The sequence below is a fragment of the Lipophrys pholis genome (genome assembly GCF_963383615.2).
Source record: "Lipophrys pholis genome assembly, chromosome: 17".
NCBI lineage: Eukaryota > Metazoa > Chordata > Actinopteri > Blenniiformes > Blenniidae > Lipophrys > Lipophrys pholis.
In genome coordinates this window covers 20855304-20867342 of record NC_137643.1, presented here as the reverse complement: position 1 = coordinate 20867342, position 12039 = coordinate 20855304, and the positions used below count along the sequence as shown (strand labels likewise).

Below are 12039 nucleotides of genomic sequence, written 5' to 3'. Positions count from 1 at the left end.
GCGTGGCCACAATCCACGTAAAACTTCACTTCAGGAGAAAGAGGGACTCGACGTGTGGTGCGCATTTTGCGCGCGGAGCGTCGTGCTCGCCAGGTGAGCATTACGGCGCGGCTTTTATTATGAAAGGCGCACGCTGTTTTTCCATAAGCCATAGATAGAAATGACACGTTTCATTAAATGAAATGCTACAATACAAATACGTTTAATAGATGAATGCCTAACTGAAGTATTTCTTAATTTCAACGAGTTTGTATAGTCATTGTTTTGGTTTTGTCACTCTAAGTAATTGTGATAGATTATTAGTCGATGCTTGGGGTAGGGGGCTGAGCAAGGGCTTGGACGCTTTTCCTTAAAAAAAAAAAAAAAAAAAAAAAAAGACCAGTCTTGTCCAGGGTCCAGCTATATTCCACTGTGTGTCACGGGACAAAAATACCACCCAGGAAATTAATACTCGCGTTTGGAACCCCCTTCATGTATTCATCTATTTATTTATTTATTTATCTATCCTAAAAACACACAACAAATGACTTAGACTTAGATTTAGACTTAGACTTTGCTTTATTAATCCCTTGTGATGACTTCGTCAGGGAAATGTGAGTTCCAGCAGCTTAATCGAAGAGGAGCAGCACACAGAGGATAACAAAGATGAGTTACAGAAAAAAAAAAAGGTAACTCACCTTAACTTAACTAAATATAGAAGTGGCAAAAAGAATTAGACTCCTAGTAGAATATAGTACAAAAATATAGTACACAAAATATAAGATGATATAAACTCTTAATTCTTCATTAGACTCCCAGCAAAATATATTACAAAAATATAAAATAATATAAACTCTTAACTAACCTTAACTTAACTAAATATAGAAATGGCAAAAAGAATAAGACTCCTAACAGAATATCGGAGTGAAAGTGGCCGAACGTTAAATTACACTGTGGTTACAGAAAGATGTGGTGAGCGGTGAAGACTTGCTTGACTGGGAAACACAAAGTTTTTTATTTAAGCGTACAGTATTGTGAAAACTTTACTGGTGAAGGCAGAATCTGCTCATTTACTCATACATATAACGCAGTGCAGGTTTTAAATTATTCTCAAGTAGGAAAATTTTCACAATAGCAGTACTGTAAAATGAATTCACAAAATTCATTTTTTTACTGCAGAATTGTAACCGAAATAAACCATTCAATCATTCATTCATAATAAATAAAAAAAAGCCTGTTTGGAGGTTAATTCCTTCACAGCTATCATTTTACAGTTTTACAGTCATTTTACAAATCCACCAACAAAGCCATATGATAAAAGCGAACAAAGTAAATCCACTCATTCATCTGCCTGTCCTTCTGTCCATCCATCCATTATCCATCCATTGTCCATTCTTCATCCATCCATTGATCTTTGGGTGGAGCCCCTGCAGAGACGCACGTCTGCAGTAAGAGCGCTCACAGCCTGTGGCAATTTCTGCAGGAGCGAATAGCGACTGTGAAAGGATGTTTCCACCAGGAGGAGGTACACAGGAAGTCGGCCGTTTGTTCAGTTTGCATAACTAACCCCGAGACGAGACGTGTGCGCACAGAGTTTAGCGCTCGTCCCTCTCAGGAATCTGTGGAATGAAATGTGGTGTGCCTCAAGGCACGATTTGAGTTCCTTTCCTTTTTATGATGTACATGCTTGCACTCGCAAAGTGTGAGAGCATTGAACCGTGTCATCAGGTGACATGATATCAACTTTCACAGTTATACTCATGATATACAACTATTCAACTCTACATTTCTATGTCGCCTGATGACTAAACGCTTTTGAGGTGTGTTTTAAACTTTGGACAGCGGAGAAGTTTTTAAGTAAGTGAGTGAAGTTTATTTATAAAGACTTTTTCACAGATAAAAATCACAATGTTCCGTACATAGAATAGGAGCACTAAAAACAAAACGTAACAATTTCGGAAAATACAGTAAAAGTGGGAAATTTATTGTCTTCAGGTGCTTTTTAAAGGGGACATATCATGCTAAATCCACTTTTTTAGCCCTTAAATGCATTTTGTTGTATATTTAGAGTGTTTAGAAGTACAGAAAAGTTCAAAGTAGTCTCTTCAGGTGCTCCGTTGATATCTTTATATTCTGTTTTGGTCATATTTTGCGATCCGTTTCGATTTTTCTATTCTCTATTACGTTTTTTGAACAATGACGTCACAGTATTCTCAGCGGAACTGCCAAATTAGGACATCGACACTTCGAGCAATCCGCCATTTTTGTTTCTCGCTGCGATTTTGTAGTCCAACCGAAGTTACGAGAGGATAAGTCGAAATGTTCGGTTGTTGGATGTAGTAACCCACAAGCTTCGTTACACCGTCTCCCAGCATCAGAACCTTTTCGAAGTGCCTGGTTGAGTTTTATTTTTCACAGAAATGTACCCACATCTGTGGGTAAGGTCATTTTTGTGTGCGCGAAGCACTTTAAGGACGACTGCTTCAGCAACTCCGCCAGTATAAAGAAGGATTTGCCGAAAGACTTCGTCTGATTGAGCGGTCAGTTCCTTCTATCTATGGAGACGACGAACAGAGCACTTCGGTAAGCTGTATATAACGCTACAAAGTGTGATGATAAGACGTCCCTGTCATTGTTTTGTTAGCATTAGCAGTTGCACCGTCTTCGTATGTTAGCGCTGTGTGCTCGTTTTAGATTATAATGTAACTTCTGTGTTAAATAGTCGTTGTAATACAGGCAGTATTGTAGTAGTGGGCATGGATGGAGAAGTTAGTGTAAATATAGTAACACACCATTGCGTTACATCCATATGAAGACGTTGTTCTGCACTGCATCATCGTCATTTTCATCTCGCTCCGCCGGGTCCGACTCTGGCTCCAACATGTATGGCTGGATGGACAAATCTTCCGTTGTTGACATTTTGTAAATAATGTGTGAATATAAAGTTTCTGCGCCGCTAGATAATTGTATCTGTTCTATCAAACTACAAAGATGGCCGAACAGGGTGACGTTGAACCGAGTGTCACCTCTGCAACCTGGAGAGGAGGCGGGGTATGAAGAGACCGCCCCAAAACGAGTTGCTCTCAGAAGCACATCAGAAAAGGGGTAGAAAAGGGGCCTGTGGAGCTCTAATAATGAGGAATTCAGACCCAAGCATTGCAGTTCCGCTTTATATAGACCACAACTGTATGATTTATATGTAAAAAGGAAGGATTTAAAAGCATGATATGTCTCCTTTAAAAGAAGCTCAACCTGCTCTTGAAGGAGGTTTAACTGTCGGTCCCCAGACTCAGAGAGAGAAATGTTTATCAAAAGCCCGTAGTTTAATCAATGTGAGTCAGACTGAGGGCCTGTTGGCAAGACAACAAGTGTCTTTTGTTTTTTTCATTTCTGAAAAGACAAGGCAAGTTTAATATGTATACTGCTCTTCTTCTTTTTTTTCTTTTTGGGAATGATTCCTCCCAAGCACAGACATGGACCAGCTGAACCCCCCCACACTGCCCGACCCCACCCCCGAGCAGCCGGCCTGGAGCTTGGAGACCAACACCCACCCCGACAAGGTTATATATATATATATATACCGTATATATACAGGACTGTCTCAGAAAATTAGAATATTGTGATAAAGGTCTTTATTTTCTGTAATGCAATTAAAAAAACAAAAATGTCATACATTCTGGATTCATTACACATCAACTGAAATATTGCAAGCCTTTTATTATTTTAATATTGCTGATTATGGCATACAGCTTAAGAAAACTCAAATATCCTATCTCAAAAAATTAGAATATTTCCTCAGACCAAGTAAAAAAAAAAGATTTATAACAGCAAAACAAAATCAAACATTTGAAAATGTCAATTAATGCACTCAGTACTTGGTTGGGAACCCTTTTGCACGGATTACTGCATCAATGCGGCGTGGCATGGAAGCAATCAGCCTGTGGCATTGCTGAGGTGTTATGGAGGCCCAGGATGCTTCAATAGCGGCCTTTAGCTCATTTGCATTCTTGGGTCTGGTGTCTTTCAGCTTCTTCTTCACAATACCCCACAAATTCTCTATGGGGTTCAGGTCAGGGGAGTTGGCAGGCCAATCGAGGACAGTAATGCCATGGTCAGTACACCAGTTACTGGTGGTTTTGGCACTGTGGGCAGGTGCCAGATCATGCTGGAAAATGAAATCATCATCTCCATAGAGCTTTTCAACAGATGGAAGCATGTAGTGCTCTAAAATCTCTTGGTACACAGCTGCATTGACTCTGGACTTGATGAAACACAGTGGACCAACACCAGCAGCTGACATGGCTCCCCAAACCATTGCTGACTGTGGGAACTTCACACTGGATTTCAAGCAACTTGGATTGTGCTCCTCTCCAGCCTTCCTCCAGACTCTAGCGCCTTGACTTCCAAATGAAATACAAAACTTGCTTTCGTCTGAAAACAGGACTCTGGACCACTCTGCAACTGTCCAGTGCTTCTTTTCCATAGCCCAAGTCAGACGCTTCTTCCGTTGTCTTGAGTTCAGGAGTGGCTTGACCATGGGAATACGGCTATTGTAGCCCATTTCCCGGACACGTCTGAACGGTGGCTTTTGATACCTGGACTCCAGCTTCAGTCCACAGTCTTTGAAGCTCCCCCAAATTCTGGAAGTGGCTCTTCTTCACAATGCTGTTAAGGCTGCGGTCCTCTCTCTTGGTTGTGCAGCGTTTCCTGCCACATTTCCTCCTTCCAACAGACTTTTTGTGAATGTGCTTTGAAACTGCACTCTGTGAACAGCCTGCTCTTTTAGAAATTTCTTTTTGTGTCTTACCCTCCTGATGGAGGGTGTCAATGATGGTCCTCTGGACAGCAGTCAGGTCAGCAGTCTTCCCCATACTTGTGATTTAGTTTACTGAACCAAGCTGAGTGTTTTTAAAGGCTCAGGGAAACCCTTGCAGGTGTTTCGAGTTAATTAGACGATTCAAGTGATTAGTTAAATAGCCTGCTAGTACACTTTTTCATGATATTCTAATATTTTGAGATAGGATATTTGAGTTTTCTTAAGCTGTATGCCATAATCAGCAATATTAAAATGACAAAAGGCTTGCAATATTTCAGTTGATGTGTAATGAATCCAGATTGTATGACATTTTCATGTTTTTAGTTGCATTACAGAAAATAAAGGACTTTAACACAATATTCTAATTTTCTGAGACAGTCCTGTATATATCTATATATATCTATCTCTCTCTCTCTCTGTCTCTATATATATATATAAATATATATTACCAGTCATATTTACCTTCGCCAATGAACGTTGGGGTGATGGTTATGTATTTGGCTGTGTGGATTTATTTATTGGTTTGTATGCGTGTATTTTATCAGCTTTTCACAAAAACTATACTCACCCCAATTGCATGAAATCTTCAGGGATGATTTGTCTTTATCCAAGAATGCATTAAAAGTTGAGAGTGATTGGGTCAAAGGTCGAGGTCACGAAAAGGTCAAAAATGTATTTTCGTCATAGCAGGATCGGTTTTAATCCGATTGATGTTAAACCAACGCCAGTTTTATGGTGATGCCATTAACCTGGTTAGTGGTTGGGGGTCGGGGGCGGGGGGGTTACACAGAAATTGTAAAATGTGTTACATCAGTGTCAAACAGCCACAACATGAAACAAATCAATGGTTTCCGTGGCAACAGATGTGGCGTTGGCGAAAGTATGCGCTCTACCGAGTGTATATATATATATATATATATATACTGTATATAGTTATTATTGTAATGCTCTGCTTTCTCATATTGGTTATTACATGTTCTCATGGTCCTTGACCTTCTTATTTGTACAAAAAGAGGCGTGAACTTTATGTTTACATTCTTGCCGTGTGAAGTCAGCCAACCAACTACAGTAAAACTAAACTGAAGCGAGTCGACGTTAAGAAACATGGCCATAATTTAGGAGCTTTACAATACCAAACAAGCTTTATGGGCTTTCGGATCGTCTCAGAGCATTCATCATAGATTGTTTTTTTTTTTTTAATCTCTAGTCTGGACTAATTGATTTACAGATCTCCTACCTATTGGTCTAGCGTGACGTAGCCTCACATTAACATTGGGTTTTAGCTTTGCACCACCTACTGACTTTGGCTATGTAAACAAAATGCTCTCGCACATATGCAATGACTACTACTGGTTTTTGTTGTTCCACTCATTTAGAAACCAAACAAAACTTCAGACTGGTGTATTTAAGAAGTTTATTTCAGACCACCTCCTGACTGTACTCTTCACTTGAGATGTCAAAGACCCGTCGATCACCTGAGGTGGGACATGAGGTGTCCAATCATGTCCCAGAGGTGGCCTGAAGCCACTCCTCTGGCTCCACGCCGAATGGGCTTGTTACCTTGATGACAGTTGGAGGTGTTGCCCTGATCAGCAAGCTTCCCCAATCGAATCAATAAATGAAGTGGAATCAAAAGAAAAAGACAGAACTGACAAGGGTCTGGCTCCTTTCAAGTCTTAACAGGTCGAGTAGGAAATAACAAAGCAGCAAGTCTGTGTTTGTTTTAAGGGCCCAACAATTCCAGCTTTTCCAGCTGTTCACCCCTGGAGTTTTCCTAATTTACAATGTGGAACGAAGAAGTAAATATGGTTCGCTTGATGCACTGGACGTATGTTTAAAAACAGATACTGGCACTTGAAGTGGTCAAGAAGAAATCCAGAAGTTGTCAAATATGGTAACTTGTTCCGTAAAGGCTTGAAAAGGGGTTTTGGAGGAGAGGCCTATGTTGGGGCTGTGAAACTCTTTCGTCTATTAAAGATTGGAGATACACAAAGAGGCAAACATGGTATTGCTTTATCATATTTTCTGTGTTGTGGGTCTCAATTTTCTTTTCCGTTTTGACAAATCTATCCCTGGATAACTAAATCCACCAGCATATCAAACAAATTTTTTCGTGTTTGTGTGACGTCAGTGCTCCATCCATTCGCTCCGCGGTGAATGCAGGCAAATGAACGCCAATGCAAAACCATTCCCAGCAGGCTGTTCGCCTGTAAACAGGATTTTAAGACACACAAATTCCTCATTTGAATACGCAGTCTGGTATTTTCCCCGCACTGCTGCTGGAGTCAAATACTGTAATTGGAATATACATAGCATCTGAAAAGAAAAACACCCTCACTTACAAAGAAGAACCTGCGTTTCACATGGATTTTCATAAAAGTAGTCCTGATCCTTGTCTCACTGTTCTGGCTCTATGCACACTTTGTCAAAATATCCCTTAACATATCTTCTGTTTCCAAATCAACTACGCGGTTTTTCAGTTTACAAATCAGAAATATGTTCGATTAACATGAGCATATTGAGTTTCTTGTTGTTAAATGCTTCGTTCTAATACATGTTGTTCAGATAATATGAACAATCGGGATTCAATCTACTTAATATGAATAGATGGAAATGTGTGACATGATTAAATTACATTAACTCAACAAATTCTTGTTGCGTTTGTGGAAATGACTGAAAAATATCTTTTTCAGTGTACGCACCAGCTGCTGGGGATTGAGGTACTGGAATATTGGTAGTTTTCTAATGACCATAGCCTGCAGCAGTTTTTCAGAACATTTGAGATGGCATGTGGCAAGAATATGGTTCTCTTCAAAATTCATACATACTGTACATAAAAGTCACACACTCAGAATTACAATAAACCATAAATAGGCTCATTTATACACTACGTATGAGTGTCTAATAAAATTCCATTTCTGCTCTTACACTACGTGTAAATTATTCTGGACATTATGCTTCACCTCCATTGGGGGGCAGCTCTGGGTCAACGGTCTGTATCAGGCCGTGTTCACACGACAACGTTCTAATGGAAAACATACCTTTAACGTTTCACGTTTACGCGACGACACTTTCAAAACAATGTCTGATTATATGGAAATGATGTAGTTAGCATTTTTGGCCACTACAGGGTGCTGTTGTTTGTTTTTGTAATGAAGCCACGCATACGCACACACACACACACACACACACACACACACACACACACACACACACACACACACACACACACACACACACACACACACGTTTGCAAACAACGATACGATACAAACATTAACTAGAGCTAAACTCGGTAGAGCACGACCCTTCACCAGCGACACATTTGTTTGCGAGACTGAGTTAGCATCGCTAACATGATAGCCATTAGCACATAAATATGCTAGCTTGGTAGGTCAGGTAGCGACATCACAAAAATACGCTGATCTCCTCCATGAGGTGCCTCGCTGATCTGCTTTGTGTGGGAAACGTTTTCGCAGTTTTGGGGGATTTATTGGTAAACGGTTAGCCGTTAACATCCCAATATCTAAGTGATTGGTTCTTGGATGATGAGAAATCATCCCTGAAAATATCACGCAATTTGTGTGAGACGTTTTTTGTGAAAAGTTGGTAAAATACATACGAACCAATAAATAAATAAATAATTACACACAGATGAAAACATTACCTTCTCGGCAGAAGAACTATTTACTATGGCCGTGGTGTTTTCCAAAACATGCGTTTTCTTCAATCTACACGGAGACAGAGTGGGAACGTATTCGAAAAGTTGGGTTTTCAGCCGCTGTGAGCACCGATGTCGTGTAAACGGAGACCCAAAACGCTATGAAAGCCCCAAAGCCCGTTAAAGACATAAAGGACGAATTTGTTTCTTCTTTGTGTCTCAGACAGGTGAACTCAGGAGCCACACTGCCCCCATGGTTACTGCTGGTACTGCTGACCCAGAACATGGGCGGAAATACGGATGAAATGTAAGTGGAGAATATGGAACAAACAAAATATTGCTCAACCTTCTTTGTTCTTTGATCATTTATGTCAAATCCATAGAAATCCCCTCGATGTTGTCTTGAGAAATTGTGATAACAAGAATGGGGCAGACAGATGGACGATGTATGCCTCCGACTGCATCTGTCACTGGCAAAACAGGCATAACAATAAAAAAACAAATGTCAGTTGTGCAGTGATAATAGTGAAGATTTATTAATCCGATCCATCTGTCCACAGAGGGGAAAGCTGGAATGCTCTCAGCCACAAAACGACTGCATCTTCTGGCGTCTAACAAAATGCAGCAGAAAACTGGATGATGTGAGTGCTTGGAAACTGGAACTCACTGCAATGAACAGCTGGTGGAATCATCATGTAAAAAAACAACAACCTCAATTTGCATCAGGGAAGAAGACAGTCACGTAGAAACCACAATGGGAAAATGTCAAATTATTTTTGAATATACTTCCACATGTGTTTTTATCTGCTGATTTTTTCTCATCTCCCAAAGCAGAAGCCCAAATCGACCATTAGGTTGCAGCAGTTTGCCCGTTAATCTTTCACTCTCTCGTAAAGCGCCCAAATATGGAAAAGCATGTACACGACCAACAGGTGAAATTCAACTCGTAAAATACTCATAAAGGCATAAAACTAATGGGCAAAATAAAATAAATCCCAACACCATAAATAAATCTCTAGCACCCGTAGGGAAATTACCAACAACATCACGCAAGATAAAGAGCTTCCAGTGTGTTTTAAACATCTGGCTTATTGCTCAGTTATTGAAGCCTGGCGAGTGGCCTTAAGTGCTGTTTACCGAGCTGAGAATGCTGAATTCTTTTGTTTTTCAATCCTGCATCCTAACTCTTTTGAGTCTCTTCCTGCTGCGACACACCCGATTGCAACGAGAGTCTCCTTTCTTTGGAGCTTGGTTATGACATAATCAATCAAACAAGCCGGAAAGATCAAACAAATGCAAAAATGTTCATTTGCAAGCAGTACACGGAGAACGATACCGTTTCCAGTCAATCTTTCTCGTGTAAACTGAGCTTAATAGATGTAAAACCTCAATTTGAATGCTCATGTTTGTTTGTTTAGTTGCATATTGTGTCATTCTTAGTTAATCGCCTGCATTCAGAGGCTGAGTACATTAGACCCTTCTGAGTAACAGTAGCAGTTACAATACTGTGGATTAAATACACATCCTTGAAAGTAGTGCATTGTTTTGAAACCTGTTTCCTCGTCTGACAGGATTAGTTGTCTTTGGAAGACTTGTAATTAACATATCAAAATGCCGAGACTGTGAAGACAAAGACAACATCTTAAAGTGGATTAAATGCTTATTCATCCTCATGAGACGCAACCTGACCTGCCCTTTTGTTGTATTTCAAAGGCTCCTGCGTTTGTGTGTGAGAGTGATTGTGTTCAACCGCAACCAATGGAATTTTTGTTGCGAACTTGTGTATATGTCTAATTTGCTTTCAGGTTTTAAATCATTGTCAGAGTCTGGGTCCACAGTCACAGTGACTTGCTGTTAACGTTTTCATGAGTGGGACCACAGAGCAAATTGAAATGCATCTGAACTGCAGGCGGCTCTCAGACCGAACCAGAGACATCAGGCGATTTCAAGTGAAAACGCAAAACCCTCAGTGCTTTTTGGGTGAAAATGTAACTTTTTGAGATCAGCTTCCTTAGGTGGAAGTTTTTGAAAACCGTCCGACCCCGTCTTGAAAAACGGCACATTCTGTAAAAAAAATTGCGATGCTACCGTGCATGCGCACCACGGCTGTAGTAAATAGCTCTTTCTCACAGGCACGAGTAGATGAAAAATATCAACAATGGAACCTCCAGAGTGTTTTGGTGATGTTTTCATTTGACCCATGGGCCCGCATAAAGAACTACTGCTTGCAGGGCCAATCTGTCCTGGAGTAGCTTTCCTTTTTTCTGCTTTCTGTCTGCTGCTTTCTTAAGTTTTATGCCAGCTGGAATCCATGATGGTGTATGCGATGAAGAGGAACATATGAAATTACAGCCTTGGGGCATGATTTGGCACTGTGGGCCTGACATTTGCCAAACTTGCTCTTCATGGTCGTTGCAAACCAGCAGCAAGCAGGAAAATCTTGATTGTGATATCCACAACCGTGCATGATGTGTCCCGTTGTTCACCATTGAAACCAATAGTCCTACTTTGAAAAAAAAAAGAAAAAGAAAAGCCAACATCAAGAGGTGTCTCTGCTGTACATGGTAGAGCGTGACAAAAGACGGCAGCCCTTTTTAGTTTTGATCAGGAAGTTAATTGGAAGATTTGTTTGCTTCCTTCTGCTGTCAAATGAAGTCTTATCATAGTCACAAAGGATGAACGAATACTTTGATGTCACTGGAGCGACTGATAAATAGAGAAGAAAATGTGACAAACAAGCTTGAAGTCTCTGAATTCTGAATGTTTCGAATGTTTCAGTCCACTTTGGCATAAATGTGCATGAAAGTGACCCCATTGACTTCAATATGTTTAATTCTATGGTGTAAATGTCTGTCTGTATTTCAATCCGTCTGTCCAACGTCAGCGTTGTCAATGTGTAAAAGAATTTGTCAGTGTGAACCTGAATCTGTAAAAGTCGTCTCGTAATTTGTCTGTAATTAGGTATTTAAATGTGTAAAAAATCTTCTCATCTGTATCAGAATATCTGCATGTGATAAGATTTGTCAATGGGGACAAAGATATTTGTAATTGAAAAGTCTGTTTTCAGCTTCAAATCCGGAAAATACAGACAACTCACCAGTTACAACTCGAGCAGTCTCACAATTGGCTGTAGTTTTTAATTTTTCATATTTTTTTTTTTACATGACTTTTGCTACTGTAACCCATGTCTGCTACAGACGGCTGATGCACTCCAGCCCTCCGCCACAAGTGGCGCTAGCATAAAAATGGCCGACAGCCGTCACTTCCGGTCGGCGAGTCGATGCTTCCGCTGCGACCACGTACTGACTCTAGATACAAACAAACCTTCAGAAAAGTACCAGAACTTTGAAACCACATCAGGACAGTTCACAAGATTTGACGGTGAGTGGTCGAAGCCCGGTCTCCACTGAACCAGTATGTTAGATTTCTGATCGCAGAGAGGGAAAAAAGTTATTTTGTGTGAAAATCGCGACTTCCGGGTTAGCGCGAGCCGCGATCGCGGATATCACTATTTAAAGTGTTTATATTTCAGATTGTTTTTGATTGTGTTGCGCAACTTTTTTTTTTTATTCCTTTTTTTGGT

General features: G+C 40.3%; 1 long non-coding RNA gene across 1 annotated transcript; it reads left to right on the top strand.

Moving 5' to 3' along the window:
* Positions 1–27: 27 nt before the first annotated feature.
* LOC308123006 lies at positions 28–10967 on the top strand. The gene is made up of 4 exons (XR_013936185.1): positions 28–93; positions 3446–3539; positions 8680–8763; positions 9017–10967. It is a non-coding gene; the product is annotated as an uncharacterized lncRNA (long non-coding RNA).
* Positions 10968–12039: the final 1072 nt, after the last annotated feature.